We start from the raw sequence: 16,690 nt of genomic DNA on the forward strand, positions 1-16,690 counted from the left end.
GAAGTATAGCTGGGTCCTCAGCTAGTGCAATGTCTAATTTTCTAAGGAACCTCCAGACTGATATCCAGAATGGTTGTACCAGTCTGCAATCTCACCAACAATGGAGGAGTGTTCCTCTTTTTCACATCCGCAAAAGCATCTTCTGTCACCTGAGTGTTTTATCTTAGCCATTCAGACTGCTGTGAGGTGGAATCTCAGGGTTGTTTTGATTTGCATTTCCCACATAACTAAAGATGTTGAACATTTCTTTTGGTGCTTCTCAGCCACTCCATATTCCTCAGCTATGAATTCTTTGTTTAGCTCTGAACTGCAATTTTTAATAGGGTTACTAGTTCCCTGCAGTCCAACTTCATGAGTTCTTTGTATATTTTGGATATTAGCCCTCTATCAGTTGTAGGATTAGTAAAGGTCTTTTCCCAGTCTTTTGGTTGCTGTTTTGTCCTAACCGCAGTGTCCTTTGTCTTACAGAAGCTTTGTAGCTTTATGAGGTCCCTTTTGTCTATTCTTGATCTTAGAGCATAAGCCATTTGTGTTTTGTTCAGGAAATTTTTTCCAGTGTCCATGTGTTCAAGATTCTTCCCCGCTTTTGCTTCTATTAGTTTGAGTGATCTGGTTTGATGTAGAGGTCCTTGATCCACCTGGACTTAAGCTTTACACAGGGCAATAAGAAGGGGATGATTTGTACTCCTCCATATGCTCACCTCCATTTGAACCAGCACCCTTTGCTAAAAATGCTATCCTTTTTCCACTGGATGCTTTTGTCTCCTTTGTCAAAAATCAAGGGACCATAGGTGTGCTGGTTCATTTCTGGGTCTGCAGTTCTATTCCACTGGTCTATCTTCCTGTCTCTGTACCAATACCATACAGTTTTATCACTAATGATCTGTAAACTGCTTGAGTTCAGGGATGGTGATTCCCAGGGAAGTCCTTTTACTGTTGAGGATAGTTTTAGCTATCCTGCGTTACTTGTTATTCCAAATGAATTTGCAAATTGTTCTGTCTAACCCTATGAAGAATTGGAATCGAATTTTCATGGAGATTGCATTGCAACTGTAGGTCACTTTGGGAAAATGGCCATTTTTACTATCTTCCAACTGCCAAGCCATGAACATGGGAGATCTTTCCATTTTCTGAGATCTTCTTCAATTTCTTTCTTCAGATCATGAAATTCTTGTCACATAGATCTTTCACTGGTTTGATAAAAGTGACACTGAGGTATTTTTATTTGATTTGGGACTGGTATGAAAGGTGTCATTTCCCTAATTTCTTTCTCGGCTTGTTTATCTTTTGTGTAGAGGAAGGCTACTGATTTGTTTGAGTTAATTTTATACCCACCCACTTTGCTGAAGTTGTTTATCAGGCTTAGGAGTTCTCTGTTGTAACTTTTGGGGTGTCCCATGTATACTACCCTATCCTCTGCAACAGTGATATTTTGACTTCTTCCTTTCCAATCTGTATCCTTTTGACCTCCCTTTGTTGTCTGAGTTTTGGCTAATGCTGGGGACAACATACAATGGAGACATCGCAGTAGCCCGCAGTAGCTTTTTGTAAAAACTGGTTGTTTCCATTTCTCCAAACCTTAGCCCTGGACAACGGCTGTATAGATTTCATTTGTGGGTGACTGCCTATCAGTTGGCCTTGGTGTGCACAATTATTGTATTATATCTGACTTTCCTACTTCTTTCTCCTTCTGCTCTGGTGAATTCTGTGAAACTAGATGTTCCTTGATGTTATGATTCTTAGACAATTGGAAATTGATGCATAGGGGCACAGCACAGCACAGCCCTAGTGGCCCAGGTGGATACTGTGTATTCTCATCTTGGAAAAAATGTAATAACTGCAGAATTGTAGTTCTAGATTAGGGTTTTACTTGCAAAGACACCTTGAAGATAATAAGAGAAAATGAATTAGAGCCGACATTGGGACCCTAAGAAAGGAAAAAGTTATTGAAGTTAGGAAGTAAGTTTTACATAATATTATAGACTGGTTAAGGAAGTATAGAATATATAAAATAATATACTAGTAAACTAAGTCTAACTACTGGAACCCTTATGAGAGTCATTGTGTGCAAGGAACAGAACGCTAGTGGAATTAGTGTGCTAAGGGTTACCTTGATTCTTTCTGGCCACTGCCTGGCAGTTTTGCCTATGTCATTTATCATTAGAGTGTCACAGGAAAATGCAATTAGCTGATCTCGGAGCTTTGGACTCTGAAGTATAAAAGTAAAGAGTTAAAGTTTAAATAATGATAAGTTTACAATTATTATTATTATATTGGCCACAGGCCTGGGTACAGGGCAAGCCTGAAACTTTGGAGAACATTTGTAATTTTTAGTTCTTGGTGTGATGTAGTCATTCTTTGCATTTGATTTGGCAATGATTATAAAATCTCTTTTTTCTACCCGCTTTTGGATTATTAATAAAGGACTGGGGCAAGAGAAAGGCTGTAGTTCTGTAGAACATGTGAAGAGTAAATGAGAGGGAGCATGAGGGAGTGAATGAGAGAGTAAATCACAGAGTTAATGTAAGAACAAATGTGAGAGCCAGGGAGAGAGCATGAGATTAGAATGTGAAAATGAGTGAGGAGAGAATGTGAGGTGTGTATGAAGATTGTGTGTGTGCGTGACAGGAGAGTGCATGTGGTGTGTGTGAGATATGTGTGAGGTGTGTATGAAGAGTGTGTGTGAGAATGAAAGGGTAATGAACAGATGTGTGAATGATTGTGGGAGTTTGAGAAAAGAAAACTGCAATAAAAAAGGCAGAGTGCACAAAAGAATGCAGAGTGTGTGCAGCCTCAAGCTGAAAGAGAGAGAGAAAGAGAGAGAGAGAGAGAGAGAGAGAGAGAGAGAGAGAGAGAGAGAGAGAATAACTTTAAGCCTTGAAGTTGCCTGTCAGTTTGTACCCAAAGAGTCGTCTGTGGATATGTATTATGTGCCTTCCAGATATTCCTGCTTCCAGGTGAGATCTCTGATCCTGTGAGAGAGCCAGGAAAGGCTGACAGAATGGCTGCAACCCTGAGGGCAGAGGATAAAATATTTGGCCTAGACCTCCTAATTTATCTTTTCACCTGAAGCCTTATTATTAAATTTTCTTACTGGAATAGGACTACGATCCTGGTGAGGGTCTTCTCTCTTGGATACTTAATCATTTCTTCGTTGTCACAGACTGTTTGAGCTTACTCCAGTCACTGGGACTTATTCACACCTTCAAATTTGCTGAACTTTTCAGATTTCTAACATTTGTGGCAAACTGAGTAAAAAAGCAATGAATGTTGAGCACTTCACTGGGGTCCAGTGCATATGGAGCTACGGGTGTATGGATATGGTAAGTCCCTAGGAGTTACTCTAAGAAAGTAGGACTGTGCTCCCCTAGGACCCCTGCGTGACCTCACTTCACTTTGCCAGCTTTGTGGGCTTCTACACTGCTGGTCTGAGAAGAACTGAAAACTAATGAAATAGATGTGTAGCCTCCCATTACCTTTGTCATTGTTAGGATATTAGTAGGAGAGGTTTGATTGAAATATACTCTCAAAAATGTTAACAAAACCACTGCCTCTTGTGTACCATCTGGATGAAGTACCAAGTTCACAGACAGTTCTTCACAAACTTCTCAAAGCCAGCAAACTGGAGCATGAAGAAAGCCAAGTCCAAGGCATTCAAAACCAGCATCCTCACCAATGCCCCCAGGAAAGGCTTTGGTAAAAGACAGGAGGTACTGAGACAGTTGGCCCTCATACACTCAGAGAAGACTGTGCCAGGAGAATTGGGGAAGGATTGTGGGAGAGAGTAATTAAGTATCAGTAGTCAGTGAGCAGAACGTAAAGTGAAAAAGAAAAAATACATAAATAGAAATAAAATAAAGTTCTTTAACAAAATGGGACACAATGTATTGCTGAACTAACTCTACTGTGTTTACACTTGCACATGCTTTAACATCTAGAGAGACTAGATGTGATAAAGTAGGATGCCCTTGTCGTTTACATATACTATGTACACAGCAAAGATAAATGAAGTGGATAACATGCAGATCACAGATCCATTGTTCCCTCGCATCTATGTGACTCTGCTTCCCTTTATCAGGACTGTGGAGGCCTCCTCTCATCCAGGTCTCAGGGCTCAACCAAAATGCAGTCCCCTATGATCTCTGGCCAAGTGCTCTTGTGTTCCCAAAATTACTCTGCCTCAGGCTGCAGAGGCACTGAAGAGCCAGCCTTCACCTTCAAGGTGCAACCACTCTTTCAGTCTTTACAGGCTCTCTGTTACTCAACTGAAGGTTTCAGCAGAGGCCTTTCATCTCAATAACAGAAGCTTACCTAATCCAAAACATTGGGAAGCCATCCAACACTCCTGATTGCCTGCTTACCTGAGACCAAACTACATAGCTCTCTTCTTTATGCCTGTTTTCCTGATTTGAAAGTAAATATTGTGTTCATCTGTGGCATTGGTGGTAAGAATAAAATCCTTAACATGAATAAGAGGACCATGCAGAGCATGGCTTTACATTCTACTTGCAAATTGAATAGCTAGAGGGAATTACCAAAGAAAACAATAAGAATCCTAACAACAATTACAGAAATAATGAAATGAAATAAAACAAAAACAAAAATACCTTGTGGGTGCTGGTATTAAAGCCATGTATTAATTCTGACCAGCTTTGTAGTAATTTCCAATAAAAAACAAACAAACAAACAAACAAACAGCCTTATTACACTTGCAGCAAGTGCAGGAGAGAAAGCTGGGAGACATCCTGTGCTGCTGCCCCCATGCTGTGATTCTGCAGCAACAACTTCCTTGGGAATAGGAACCTGTATGCAGTGGGATCCCTTGCTGGGCCTGTCATCTCAAAAATAGGGGCTTCCCTAATCCAAAACCTTGGAATCCAGTTTACTTCAGGCCAGGAATGAAGTCAACCATCATTAGTGAAAGAGCAAGGGAAAAATTATACAGGAAAAAATGTGTGCCTTAATCAGAAAAGATCCTCAACTTCTAAGGCCTCCACAATCTCCACCCCTCTCTTCTGAGCTTTGCATAGTGATGTTGTATAACTCCAGATGGTAGGAAAAGGCAGAGTTCTTCCCAGAAAAGTCATACATGATTTTCACCCTGACATATGTGAGTTGAGGTGGCATCGTATCACAGAGTCAGCTCACCCGGGATAAGGACACAGAAGCCACAGATGACAATGCCAATGGACTCCCTCCTGAACTTATGGACACATTAAAATTGAGGTTTAGCCTAACCTTAGGCCATTCCACTCCCTGCCCATCCACCTGATTTTTATGTTTGCTATGAGCAAAAGATCAGAGTGGAGCCCCAAATATCCTCATGATAGGACTTGGAAATTCAGGAAGAATGATAATGGAGAAGGGATGGCTATGTGGTTACAATGTGGTAACTGGATTCTGACCAGGAACCTCGTCCTTAGCCAATGGAGACTTTAAGGCCGGGCCTCTTGCTTGTTCCAGTGCAGGCTAAGACTTCAGGGTCAGGCCAGCTCCTGAGCCCCACACAGGGCTGCCTGCATACCCTTGTGACTGCATTAGATCCAGAGTGCTCTCCGCCCCATCCTCTTCTCTCCTCTTTGTCACAGCCATGGTCCCCAAGAGCACTTGTCAAACACCTTTATACATCTATGTCAATCTCAAGGTCAGGTTCCCAGAGAATCAATCCCCATAGCTGACCATAAATGAGTATTCTTTGTGTGTGTATATATATAATGTTGTAGAACACAGAATAGGGATTCTTGGTGAAAGCTTCGTGGACATGTGTCTTTGCACTGGGATCTTTCCACATGACTTAGATATCCTTGCCATGAGGTCATTACCAGTCACCTTGCCATTTCAGTTTCGTTTTTCTTTTGGATGCTATCGCTGTTTGATGTAAGATCCAAGGCTGAACTTCCATACTGGGCTATGGTTTCAGACTTGCTTTACAGCCATATGGCCCTCGGGTTGTTTCCTCTTGATCCTAGAGGTTGATTAATCTTTCCAGCAAGGCTTCCAGTACTTGATAGGTACATGCTGTCAGAGCAGAGTTATACAGAATTCATATGCTGGTCTTCCTCTGATGGTGCTTACCTTTGCCAAGTCCTCAAACAGGGCAGCGCTTGGAAAAAAAAAACCCTGCAGGCAAAGAAATCATGTATGTGGGTCTACCCCTGGCTCCTTGAGAAATGAAAGAGGAATATGTCTTGGCTTACTGGTAGGCTTATCCCAAGTCTAGGGAAGGGGACTCCCAGAGAGCACTAAGCCTTCTCCTCATCCATCATAGTCTGTATAGCCTGTGGCTTTCATTTGGTTGGTGTGGTGACCTTAAAATGTTCTAGGCATTTCTGCCATGTTCTGTCTCTATACCTAGACATGACCTCAGGTGTACAGTCACATTGGAAACATAAAAAGCCTTGCATCTGAATTGTGAAATTCAATCTGTGTTATATTTAAAATACCACAATAATTGAGTGGCCATTGCTACAGTAAATATTATTAGGGGGTTTCTCCCCCACCGTAGATCATTTAGTTCCCAAATAAAAGACACAAAACTTTTAGATTTAGAATAAGCCTTAAAGTACTAGAGCTGGGCAGACACAACCCTCTGTGCTATATTTTCTGCTTCCCTGTCCATAACCCCGAGGTATTGCTTGCCATGCTCTGCCTGGGCCACTCCTGTTCTGACAGGCTGCCCCTCATGGTAATACACTCACGATCCACCTACCCTATGGGGTGCTGTCTCCTTCCTTCTCCTCCATGTCCTTTCCCTCTCCTTGTGGACCCTGCCTGAGCCCCCAGGCCCAGGGAAACTTTGCTCTGTCCCCTCTCTTCTGCCCAGCCCATGTTGTAGGGATTTTATTAACCAATCAGGGATAACTTAGGAGGCAAAAAAAAAAGAAAGAAAAAAAGAAAGAAAGAAAGAAAGAAAGAAAGAAAGAAAGAAAGAAAGAAAGAAAGAAAGAAAGAAAATCTGGTATACATGAGTATCTCCTTGTCTTGGAGCAACCAGACCTTAGGGTACAGAATTTACCATTTGAATATACAGCAGCAGCAGACACATTATAGGCCGATCTACTTTGTAGTTGGACTCAAAGCTTGGCTCTCACACCCGTTAGATGTTCAACCTGGAGAAGTTATTTTACCTTTGTGTGACTCAATTCCCTTATCTGCACAGTGAGGATGATAACGAGTGTTAATTCACAGAGTTGTCTTGGGGACTGACGAGTTAATATATCTAGTATTTAAACATTAAACACCATCTACTTTGCATAATTAATAAAAGTCTGTGGAAAGGGCAAAGTCATAAAGCCAGAAGAACATTTGATTTGGAAATGGGCCCATACAACTACCTCTAATAACAAATTGAGAATCAGGGAATGGTGGAAGACTAAGGCCAGAGAATTGGGAAATCAAGGCCAGCCTGGGCTGTGTAATAAGATCCTATCTCAAAATATCAAGAAAAGTCAGGTTCATAGTAATAATAAATCAAGAAATAGCCATTGTAAAGAATGTACAAAAAGCAAAGAAGTGGAGCAGAATGGATGCTGTGTGTCAAGTCCCTCTGCTGTCCATCTCTGGGACCAAGTATGCATCAGATCAGTGACAGGAATGGGGTGCTGAGAGCCTGGAGCAAAGGGATGCTGGCTGCATGGCCACATTTGAACAGTGCTAAAGCAGGACTAAATGCTAAGAAAAAAAGCCATATGCAAAACATGTAAATTTTAATGTCCTCCAGAAAGGCAAAACCACAATAATTTTACTGTTTGTCAAGCTGCTTGTGTCACCAAACTTCTAATATTGGTAAGGATGTGAAAAACTCTTGTGATGCAAACCAGTTGCCAATAAGAAGAGCAACCAGTGTCCTGACCAAGGTGACCTGGATGGTGTCAAATAGGCCGAGGCAGCCTGGACAGCCATCAGAGTATGTTTAACACACAGATACCTGTCATTTCAAAAGGGGGAAAATTAAGCCACACTTTTCCCCCCACTTTTTGCAAAACCAAGAATACTCCAGCATTGAGGCTTACAAATAAAAATATGCCAAGAAACTTCATAGAATATGCATTTCTCTTGTGTGTGATCCTGAGTGTGTGTGTTTTGTTTGTGTTTTGTGTGTGTTTTGTGTGTGTGTATGTGTGAGTGTGTGTATGTGTGAGTGTGTGTGTGAGTGTGTGTTTTGTGTGCATGTGTGTATGACTGTGTGTATGTGTGTGAATGTGTGTGTGTGTTTTGTGTGCATGTGTGTGTGTCTGTGTGTATGTGTGTGAGTGTGTGTGTGTGAGTGTGTGTGTTTTGTGTGCATGTTTGTGTGTGTGTGTGTGTGTGTGTGTGTGTGTGTGTGCACAAATGCTTCAATTATCTGCTATGGTGAATAGTATACCCAACTCAATTATGAAGGTTAGTATTAAGCTGTGAGTAGTATGTGGAGAGGGGTCACAAAGAATAATTAGGAGTGCTCTTCTGTTAAGTTGTCTGAGACTTCCAAATGCTGCATGCTGTGAGTGGGCCTCACATCTCAGCACACTAATTCTATTAAGTACAATTCCCGTGTGTTTTTCTTAAACAATTTTCTATGAAAACCTTTAATAATTTTTTCTCCCATTCATTTTTTGTGGAGGGGACAAGGGTCTTTGTTTTTTTTTTTTTCTTCCTTTTTTCTTTTTTTTTTCTTGCTTATTTTAGGTCCACAGGATTTTCTGTAGCTTTTGAGGAAGTCCTAGACTTAGGACACTGGGTCTGTATAGTTTAGGGAATTAACCAGTTCACTGAGGACATTTTTTCTTTGTTTGGTTTCTGTTTTTCTTTTGAGATCTCACTGTGGGAGCAGAGGAAGTCCTGAGGAACTGCAGCCCTAAGAGGATGTGTGTTGTAAAAATGATATGACCGTGCCATGGACCCAAAGCTATTTATCCATGGGGAAAAGGCAAAGACCCCCATACCCCTTGAGGCTCAGAGACATGACAAAGCCTTCTCAGGATGGTGTTGATAGTGTGTGCAGGTAAAGTCTACTCTACCTTTCCCCCTGGTCCCATCTAGATATTTACAGCCTGAAGACTGCCAGCTGCAGAGACTGCTCCTACTGAGATTAGCTAAATCTGCCCCTTGTCAGTTACATATGCATAGTCCTCCCCTCCTTGTTTATCTGCATGTAATGCCCACCTCCTTGCTGCCTGGAGCAACAGCCCTGCTTCCTGGCCAGCTCTATATAATAAACATGCTGAGCTTCTGGGATGCTGCATTTTCTCCAGCTCATGGACCCAGCCTTCCCCATGTAAGTGTGTCCAATGTCATTCTTCATTTCCTCCTCACCCCTGGTCAGGCCCAAGTCCCTGGAGCCAGTCAAAGGACTTGGCAATCTCAGTCTGCTCCACTTTGAAGGAAGTGCTTTCTAAACTGAAATCTAAAGCACACAGTGGGTTCAGCTCCCTCTCAAGTGTCTTTGGTGAGGGTTGGGGTGGGTGTGAGACCAGTTGCATTATGACTATTTCAGAAGAGCAAGGATTCACAGTTTGTTTTTGGTGAAGGTGAGCTCCCCAAGAGGCTATCAATGCCAACGTTTTCCCAAGTCACCTTCTAGGAGGTCAACTGACTCCTAGGTGAGTCTTTGGTTACACTGCTTCAGTTTTCTGTGGCTACACTGTCCAAATGGCACCCACTGGTCACACATGGCTATTTGAGATGAACTAAACTTAGAACTAAAATCTGCCTCTTTAGTCACAGCAGGCAAACCAGGAGGCAAACAGCCAGCCAGAATCCATAGCCAGAAACACAGCAGATATAGAATATTTCTATCATCTAGAAATTTCTCCTGGACAGAAGTGGTCTAGGTTCTTGGTGTCTGGTTTTTCCTTCAGGGAGAATTACTTGCCATACTAATATCCAACGGTTTATTTTTAAAGCAACTTTAACAAAATACGACTTACTCATCCCCAAATTAATCCAGTTTAAGTCTACAGTGCAATGGTTCCCCATAAATCTACCTGAGTTCCCCATAAATCTACCGGAGTTCGTTGCTAGACCACGGAACAAAAGAACGAGAGTGTATGCAGTTATGTAAAATGGTATGCAACAGTATTGTCCACTGCATAATTATACTGCACTACTTTTGAATTCTTCAAAATTCAGGCCTTTTATTGATAGTTGTACAAAAATACATTATCCTAGAGTTGAGAAAATATACAGTATTTCATCTGGGCTTTTTTTTTTCATTGAGACTTTAATATTTTTGCATCTTTTGCTAGTATCGTTAGATTCTTTATAAGAGTTTTATTTTTTGGAGTTTTTTTTTTTGTTTTTTGTTTTTTTTGTTTTTTGCCAATCTGGTCAGTATTTGATGCCATTTAAATGTTCTGAGGATTTTGATGAAAATAATACTACAATGATAAAGTGATACTCATTTTCTTGAGCCATTTACATATGTATATACACACATATGGGAAGTTATATATACATATTTCTATGCTATACTGTGTAGAATACAATTCTATTATACGTCAACATATACAGTTTGCTCAATATGATTTCTGTGAATGTTATCAGTCATGGGGAAATATTAAGAGCCTGAATAAACATGGACAATATTTGCAGAATGCACATAAAATTGAAGATGGTATGTAAGCAAAAATGTGAAGTATATCACTTACACTTTCATATCGAATGCACTTTAAAATTTTTAATAGATTAAAAAATTTAAATCATCTTTACCCAGTTTCTTGTTTTTTTTCGAAATGTGTCTCCTGGATGATTTGAATTATATATGCTGCTTAAGATCCTTTTAACAACAGTGACCTAATGCCTTAAATGTGTTTCTGATATTTCCATTCACTTGATCACTGTTCAATAATTTTACCATGTTGATAACTGTACTTTCTTTTTTATCACTTTAAGAATGTAACTTTCATGTGTGAATATACACTTTTGATCCTAACACTTTGAAGGCATAAGCAGGTGGATCTGTTTTTTGAGGTCGACCTGGTCTATATAGGAAAACCCTATCTTAAAAAAAAATCAATCAATAAATAAGCAAATAAAAAAAAGAATTTAAAACATTTCTAATTAATATGAACACAACCACATCTTTAATAACAATTGATTTTTATTGCTGATAATTCATATAATCAATTTACAAAATGTTACATAGTGTCATATGGGAACTCAATTTCATCGTAAAATAAACCTGCTTTTCTCTTTTCATTGGTTGCTCTTAGTTTCCATTTTCATACACATATATAATTTATTCTGATTATTCTCTCCCCCACATCGTCCATTCCCTCCAGGTGACTTAAACATATACAGTCTTCTAAATTTAGGTTTCCGATGTCTGATTTCTCTTTTATTTATTATACATTCCTTTACTTTTCATCTATAGTTTATGATATCTTAATAAGAAACCCATTCTGTCATTAGCACTCTCTGTGCTTGATAGGAGACATTCACATTCTTCAGTAGCTTGTCATCAGTGCAGGAAATGACATCAAGCTCTCTCTCTCTCTCTCTCTCTCTCTCTCTCTCTCTGTCTCTGTCTCTGTCTCCCTCTCTGTCTCTCTGTCTCTTCTGTCTCTCTGTCTCTCTCTCCATCCCCTCCTCAAGTGTTCTGTTTTCTAGTACAAGGACTCACACTTTAGTCTAGCCTTGAACTCAAGGCAATCCACCTACCTCAGCATTGTGAGTGTTGGGATTGCAGGTATAAACCATCTTGCCCAGTGAATTTTGTGACTCTCGTACATCCCTTTACTATTTCTGAGTTATTTTTAATATTGCTGTGACCCTTTTCTAGCTTCTAGATGTAGATACATTAACTGATTAGAAGGCTTTATTTTTAAAGATTTATTTATTTATGTACATGAGCACTCTGTTTGCGAGTGTGCCTGCATGTCAGAAGAGAGCTTCAGACAGAAGAGGGCATTGGATCCCACTACAGATAGTTGTGGATCACCATGTGGTTGCTGGGAATTGAACTTGGGAGCAATGGAGAAGCAGCGCTCTTAACCACCAAGCCATCTCTCCAACCTGATAAAAAAGATTTTAAATTTCATTCTTTTCGTGTTTGTTTGCAATCTTTCTTCTTGAGAACACTGTGATGGAATGACCAAATGGTGATTAGTGGCGGTTGGTAGAAGGAGCCATATGTGTGATGCCACCATATGTGTGAGGGGCTGGCAACAAGGTGCAGACCCAAGACCATGGCCCTGTGCCCTGAGGCTCGCCTGCTGGATGTGGGCTCTCAGCCCCATCAAGATGCCTTCAGGCGAGGACAGCAGGTGGTGGCTTGTGCCCTGCTGAGCCGGCCTAGGAGAGTGGCAACCACAATCGCCATGTCCAAGCCTCCAGCCTGGGGCACCAGGAAGCTCCGGCTGTGATGGCCTCAGGTTGGTCATGGTGGGCCTGGAGGCCCGAAGAAGCCGCCCCGGCCTCCGCGGGCCCTGAGAGGGGACTGACCGGCCTGAGCGGAGCCCGGAGCTCCACACCACGCGCCTCCCCTTGTCCTGCCTCCCGGTGTTGTCTGCGCCACGGAGTGGGCACACGTGTCCTTCCCACCCCGCAGCTCGACCGCGCCCGAGCCGGGCCTCAGGGCACACGGAGCTCGTGGGTGAGCGCGGGGCCTGAGGGGACGGGGAGCGCGCTTCATATTTGGCGCCGGCAGCAGTGCGTGTGCCTGGGCGAGTTTTCCTTCCGCGGGTGCCGGCAGCGGGGGCGCCGAAGCCCAAGCTGACTCCTCTCTCTCCCTCTCCGACCCCGGCAGGGCCCAGACGTGATTCTGCCTGCACGATGTCCTCCTTCCTGGAGGCGAGCTCTTCTCAGGCGCCACGTCGCGAACAAAAAGAGAAAAGAAAAAAATGAAAAGAAAAATCAGAAGAAGCTGACAGAGAAGGGGGCGGTAACGGCGTTGGGGGTCACCTCGGCCACGGGAGGGCGCGCTAAGACAGCGGCGGGGTTTCCAACGGCGACTCCACCCTTGCAGTGTCCAGGGAAGAAGCCAAGGCTAGTCCTGCCAGGGGACCTGGAGGCCTGGCGCCTGGGCGGACCCCTAGCCCGACCTCCGGTCTGCTCCCCAGGGACAGCAAGCCTCAAGCAGGGCGGTCTGCACCTTAAGAGCAGCATCATCAAGGTACATAGGAGACCCGCGTCCCTCCTAAGGCTCCTTCTGGGCCGCCCCCCACCCCAGCCCTGGGAAAGCAGTGGCAGAAGGAGGCAATGCAAAGGGAGCCCATTGGGTAGGGGAAGGGAGGGTTCAGAGATGTATGGAGAGCTGAAGCAGGGATTGGAAAGCCTATGGCATTGGGAAAGAATGGAGAGGTGATCGGAGTGTGCATGAGAGCTGTGCTCTGACATCCCCAGAGCAACTTGGGGCTGTCACCTCTCTCTAGATTGACTTAGAATTAAATGACCTGTACCTGCCAGGGCAGGACAGGCTTTTCAGAGGCAGCTTAGCCTGGTGGCACACTCCCTGTAATGTTTTCATTGTATGTTAAAGGATGGGGATCTTGGGAATATATTTTCTTAAAACCTCAGGCAATTTATGCAGATTACAGTTCTGCATAATTTAATTCTTTCCTGCCTGCTATGAGCAGGCCTCCAGATCAGCAAGTTCCTTTGGAATGGTTTTCTTGTTTTTGTTTATTTTCCATGGTGCTGATTAGAAAGCCATGAATTGTTTTGTGAATTTTAAATTTCAAGAGGTGACACCCAGAGTTTATGGTGGTTTCCTTCAAACACTGCAGTGTAGTTGCAGCATAAAAACATACTTCTTGTGACAAGAAGTGGAAAAAGAAAGTTGATGAGCTAAGAAAAGAGGAGCCTTGAGCCAGATCAACCATTTGGCTTCCTCAAATTTGGAGCAAGCATGGAATGTGGCTTTTTCAGAATCGAGGGGGTTTTTAGGATTGGGCAATGAATGCTGTCTGGTGCTAACCCGTCCCTTTTGTGGCTGACAACCCTTAGGAGAAGGTCAGAATGTGCCAACAGCACAGATTGGGCACTGGTGGTGTTTGAACTCAGAAGTGCTCAGGAACTGTGAAAGTTTCTCTGTTATCACCCTGGAGCCATCTAGTGAAATAGACCACTGTGATGCTGTGTAAGAGAGGCTGTTGTGAGGGCTGGAGAGATGGCTCAGTGGGTAAGAGCACCAAGTGTTCTTCCAGAGGTCCTGAGTTCAAATGCCCGCGACCACATGATGGCTCACAACCATCTGTAAGGAGTACTGATGCCCTCTTCTGTTGTGTCTGAAGACAGCTGCATGGTCTCACATATAAATAAATAAATCTTACAAAAGATTGTCATCTACTGTAGTTTCTGTGTGGACAGGGCACAGTTGAAGGGCTTAAAAATCAAGTACATTGCCTGTCTTTAGAGATCAAGTGTATCACCTAACTTTCAAACCAAGAAATGTAGTGTCTTTTTTGCTGCTTCTGTACTTTTTAGTGATGTAACTTTTCTCCTATTACGTCATTTGTTTCCATGATAGTTGTTTTCAAGTATATATGATTATCGCTCCTATTTGCAGAGCTATTCAATATTTTCATTGGATAAATATTTGTGGTGAATTTACATTGTGATATCAGTAAAATGCTATGTGAAAATTTTAGAGAATATACGGTTTTGGGTAATTTTAATAACCTTTCCCCTCAAGTGGTGGCCTGTTTTCACATTGAAAAGACTGGAATTCATTACCATCCATAGCAGGATTGATAGGGAAGCGAAATGGACAGTGACAGTGTTGTTCTCTTTGACAGTTGTGGGAGCCAAGAAAGAAGTGTGACTTGCTTTTTGTGACTTACAAAATCAAGACTGAGTATCATTACTGTAGAAGCCCATGGAAAAAATGATGAAGTTTTCAGAAATCACCAGTTAAAGAAATGGTGGTTTTCTTATATTGAATTCTGAGTTTCAAAGTTATGTTTCATTTTTCTTTATTACTTAATGAGGCTTTTTATTAAGCTTTTTATTCACCATTACACCCTTAGATGCACAGTGCTAGGATCGTATTAGGTGCTCAATAAATCACTGACCATTGGGGAGGAGGAATGATAAGAAAGTATGTATTTTCTGTAAGTTCTGTTAGTTTTGGGAACAGGTGATTTTAGGTTGACCAGTTATAGTTTGGTATCTTGTCCCACATAAGACAACTTGACAGAACTCCCTTTCTGGCCATTATGTTCAACATATTTTACTCTTAATCATTCTTGAAAATCATGGAAGTAGTGTGGAAAATTGATTTTACCTGCAGTATAGCAAAAAAACCCAGTCTAGATAGGTAAGCAGATATGTTTCTCCATGAGCTGATGTCTTAAAACATCTAGATTTAGGAATTTAGTTTTGTGTTTTCTAAACATACATCGTACAGCATACAGATAACATCGTAATAGAATAAAGGAATCTTTTGATTTAGCACCAAATTCCCTAAAGCAATGACTACTGCACAGCTCTCTTGGACATATAAATAGCCTAAATTATATTTCACTCTTTTAAAGAAATAATGAAAGCACTTAAGGTTAAGCAAAGCCCATGGGAAAAGTTTGTTGCGGTGTTTCTCTTTGGTTTCTTGTGCTCTTTCTAGAGAATGACTTTAAGAAGTCAGGGCGGTCAGGTGGTCAGCGTAGTCACGCAGTCATGAGCAGATGGTTAAGCAATGTGCTAGGGCTCCATCGGCCAGTGAGCCCAGCTGAAGAGGAGAGTCTAGCCAGTGAGCCTGACTGAGGAGCAGAGGCTAGCCAGTGAGCCTGACTGAAGAGCAGAGGCTAGCCAGTGAGCCAGTCTGAAGAGCAGAGGCTAGCCAGTGAGCCAGGCTGAAGAGCAGAGGCTAGCCAGTGAGCCTGACTGAAGAGCAGAGGCTAGCCAGTGAGCCTGAATGAAGAGCAGAGGCTAGCCAGTGAGCCTGAATGAAGAGCAGAGGCTAACCAGTGAGCCTGACTGAAGAGCAGAGGCTAGCCAGTGAGCCAGGCTGAAGAGCAGAGGCTAGCCAGTGAGCCTGACTGAAGAGCAGAGGCTAGGCAGTGAGCCTGAATGAAGAGCAGAGGCTAGCCAGTGAGTCTGACTGAAGAGCACAGGCTAGCCAGTGAGCCTGACTGAAGAGCAGAGGCTAGCCAGTGAACCTGACTGAAGAGCACAGGCTAGCCAGTGAGCCTGACTGAAGGCTGAAGAGCAGTGATTTTAACCTTTATTTCTAAGTTCTTCAGTTTTCCTAAAAGACAAAAGTTTCCCTCCATAAAGTTTGACTAAAGAGGTTCTCCTTGCTCTCTTCTTCTTATCTCCTTTCCTCTTGCTCTTATGACACAATAATTTCCTTACTCTCAAGGCCTTCCTCTCAACACTGTGCCTTTACTTCTAAGTTCTTCTTGAGTTCTGTTCTCTTCAGTTCAGTTCTGTCTAAAAAGCTTCTCTCTCTCTTTGTACTCAGTATTTGTATATCTTTCTGAACACAGCATCACATGGTGAAATGTTCACCACAAGTTTGCACAGGAATTCAAATCATAAGTTGGATAATCAGTTTACGACAGAGAATGTTTACATGCATATCCATGAAGAGTAATCCTCAGGATAAACAGTCACCATCTGTCACCAGCTCTGCACATTCATGGAGAGTTAAAAGCTGTAATTTTTATGAGAAAAAAATAAGTGAAATTACCTATAGGCAAATCCAGTCAGTTATTTATGTTCAGTCCATGCACCTATAGTAAATGATTTGTTCTCCTTTTATGAACTTTGG

At 42.3% G+C, this 16,690-nt stretch overlaps 1 protein-coding gene across 3 annotated transcripts in view; it reads left to right on the forward strand.

Annotated features, from left to right (window-relative positions):
- The first annotated feature begins 12,909 nt into the window (after positions 1 to 12,909).
- The window catches only part of LOC148003553 (uncharacterized), a 31,349-nt gene continuing 27,568 nt past the window's right edge, over positions 12,910 to 16,690 (forward strand). For all 3 annotated transcript variants that reach the window (XR_015629368.1, XM_087568810.1, XM_087568811.1), the window contains exon 1: positions 12,910 to 13,093. The gene's annotated coding sequence lies outside the window, so the exon portion shown is untranslated. The remainder of the gene's footprint in view (positions 13,094 to 16,690) is intronic.

This window comes from Rattus norvegicus, chromosome 9 (assembly GCF_021556685.1).
Source record: "Rattus norvegicus strain SHRSP/BbbUtx chromosome 9, alternate assembly SHRSP_T2T, whole genome shotgun sequence".
Taxonomy (NCBI): domain Eukaryota; kingdom Metazoa; phylum Chordata; class Mammalia; order Rodentia; family Muridae; genus Rattus; species Rattus norvegicus.